General features: G+C 47.0%; 1 non-coding gene across 1 annotated transcript; it reads right to left on the bottom strand.

Annotated features, from left to right (window-relative positions):
- Positions 1 to 1,205: 1,205 nt before the first annotated feature.
- Positions 1,206 to 1,281, bottom strand: Trnaa-ugc (transfer RNA alanine (anticodon UGC)). The gene has a single exon. It is a non-coding gene; the product is annotated as a tRNA-Ala (tRNA).
- Positions 1,282 to 3,101: the final 1,820 nt, after the last annotated feature.

Raw genomic sequence — 3,101 nt, 5'->3', positions numbered from 1 at the left:
CACCCCTACAGTCACGCCCACGTCACTGGCAGTATTGGGAGTTGGGGGTCGAGAGTCCTTTGGCCCTTACGGTCACGCCCACGGAGAGATTTTGAAGTTTCCCGGTTGTTTGTATCTGATGCGGGTGGGAGTCACACACCTGCTAAAGTAGATTCCGCTGGGAAGGAATCTCTTTGGCCGAACTTTGGTGACTTCCCCTCTCTGCAATGGCGGGCCCCTGCCTCCTTGCTGGAGTGTCCGAAGGGAGGGGTGGAACTGGCTTGTCTCTGGTCTGACACAATCTCTGGTTTTAGTTCCCAGTTCGCTATTTCATAAAGGCTTGGTTAGATTCCCTTCACATCGTCTCGGGGGGGGAGCCATTTGCAGGGTGGGCGGGGCCGTTTGCAGAGCCCGGCGGGCAGGGGGCCGTTAGCCGTGCGGGCGGGGCGTTAGCAGAGCCAGGAGGGCACAGGCCGTCTGCCGGGCCAGGTGGGGACCCTTCTTGCTGCGCGGGCCGCCGGGGGCCGCCTGCAGAGCCGGGAGGGTGGGGGGGCCGTTTGCCGGGTGGGCGGGGCCGTTAGCAGAGTCAGGAGGGCGCAGGCCATCTGCCAGGCCAGGCGGGGACCCTTCTCGCCGCGCCGGCCGCCGGGGGCCGCTTGTAGAACCGGGCAGGCAGCGGCCTCGTGGCTAAGAGCCGGGCGGGCGGGGTGGCGGATCACAGAGCGAGCGGGGCCGCCAGGAGAGCCGGGATGGCGGGGGCCGTCTGCCGGGCCAGGCGGGGACCCTTCTTGCTGCCCTGGGCCGCCGGGGGCCGCTTGCAGAGCCGGTCGGGCGGTGGCTGCGGGATTGGACCTCTGCGCCCGCGTGGCCGGCCAAGATTCACTTGTCTGGGGCAAACTGTCACCTCTAATAAACTTACTAATTCCTGGCAGGTCTCCTTTCAGCGGAATTTTGCTAGAAGTTCCTCAGTAGGTAGAATGTAGCTGTTTTAATGGGTGTTTCTGATCCGGTTAATGTGGAGATACTGAAAGTGCTGCTTCCTTGCCTGCCGCCATGTTGGATTCCCCCCAAGTTCCTTATCTTTGTGTTCCTTCTCAAAGCTATTTATTATTTTTATTATTGTTTACATACTATTTGTAGCAAAATGCCCCCTCCTTCCCATCAGGAAAGTTACACATGTAACTTTCTTTAAAGGGAGAAAGAAAATCTATCTATTTATTTATTTATTTTGGTGCTGGGGATTGAACCCAGGGCCTTGTGCATGCAAGGCAAGCACTCTACCAACTGAGCTATAGCACCAACCCTCCTCATCTATTTTTAAAATTAATAATATATTCATAAAGTTTAAACATCAAAAATTATAGTGAAATCCTATGTGCCTATTCCTCCTCTGTCCAGTAAAAAAATCACCATCTCATCCCCAAATTACCAAAAACAGGTCAGGGAATTTTTCTATCCTTTTCATATAGTTGATGGCATATCACATATATTTCTTTGAATTTTGCCTCTTTTACTTAATAATATGAGTTAGAGATCTTTCCTTAGTTGCTTAAGTTTCCATATAAAGCATTCTTCTTTAAGAATCATAACAATCAGTGCTGGGAAATTTATAAGAACTGCTAAGAACTTCCCAAGCTGGTGCAATGAGGGAAATTTGGGAAGTTGCTTGCAGCTAAACTGGATTGGATGGAACTAGAAACCTTTCCCTGTGGGGATTCAGTAACTGGTAGAAATATTGAGGAGAAGGAAGAAGAGATGATGACAGCAAATCAACCAAGGCATAGTATTTAAAAAAAAAAAAAAAGGAAAAGAAGATTCATAGCTGGCAGTGGCTAAGATGGAATCCATACCCTGCAGTTGAGACAACAGCCTGAGTTAAAAGCAAGACAGTAGTTGGCCAGGGCATAGGTGCTCTCTTGGACAAGGACAAGATTATGACCTCTGGGTAGCCTTAGATCAATAAGAGATAGAAAGGTGGAAGGGAATGTTTGGATTGTATCAGTAGAAAGGATGTGATGTTGGGTCTATATTCAGGAAGACAGAGATCAAAACACACACTTAGGAGCCAGAGCTATGTTAAAACTCCATGTGTATTAAGTACCTTTAGGTAAATTATTTAATTTGCTTTAATCTAATTTTTTTTTTAAGTTTGTGAAATCCTTACTAAGCCACCAACAAGACAGTCCTGGAGTTTAAGTGAGATAACATGTAAAAAGTGCTCAGCACAGTGCCTGGCACATAGTAGCAGATCAATAATTTTGTAGTTGCATTATAATTATTAAGTTAACAAAAAAAAGATTTCCTCAAAGCCGAAGAGAGGGAGAAGCCAGCTATAAGGTGAGAAAAGTTTCTAACACAGCTGGAGTAGCGAACTTAAGTTCTTGGGTGAAGAAGCTATCTTCCCTGGGGATAGGAACCATGAGGCACCAAGAGAGAATGAAGGTAAGTACAGTCTGAGGGCCAGCAGGAAGAACCTTGCTTGATCATCCATGAGATGGAAGTCATTGGCAAAGAATGACTGGTTATTTCTTGGACTGAAGAAGTAGAGAGTGACTTTGAAAATGTCATGCCTGGAAGAGGCACTGTTTTTCCTACATTAGATTGCTTAGAGTTTTGGAAAATATAAATACTAATAACTGCAGATCATGATGTAATAAGAAAAGTGCTATTTTAATAGCATTTTAATACACCCACCTGCTGCTTCTAAAGGCATGTGTATAGTGAGGGTTCTGATATACGTGGGCATGCACATTTGGAGAAAGAGGCTGGGAAAGGGCTAAATTGTTATATCTAATAGAGGCAGGACATGGAAGCAAATGAAAGAGAATACAAAAGGACAAAGTAAGAGAGACAAATCTCAATGAATCAGCAATGCTTTATTAAGCAGCTGAGGGGCACATTTTCGAAAGGGAAAATGGAGACTGGCTACAACAAGGGTCTGAGTCTTAGGGGTTTAGCAGGGCGCCAAGTCATGGGAGGAGTTGGTCAGTTACTTTTGGCATGCTTACTTTCAAGGGGCAGGCGGATTTGGGCAGATAAGGGAGATTGCGACAGGACCCAGAGTGTTTTTAAAATTTCTATTTCCTTCAGGAAGCATGTGAGTTTGAAGCACAAATGGGGGG

Source organism: Marmota monax, unplaced genomic scaffold, assembly GCF_021218885.2.
Source record: "Marmota monax isolate L192 unplaced genomic scaffold, Marmota_monax_Labrador192_F-V1.1 WCK01_AAM20220418_F8-fsc00001, whole genome shotgun sequence".
Classification (NCBI taxonomy): domain Eukaryota; kingdom Metazoa; phylum Chordata; class Mammalia; order Rodentia; family Sciuridae; genus Marmota; species Marmota monax.
Note: the sequence above shows the minus strand (reverse complement) of the source record. Positions and strands in the feature narration are given on the sequence as shown.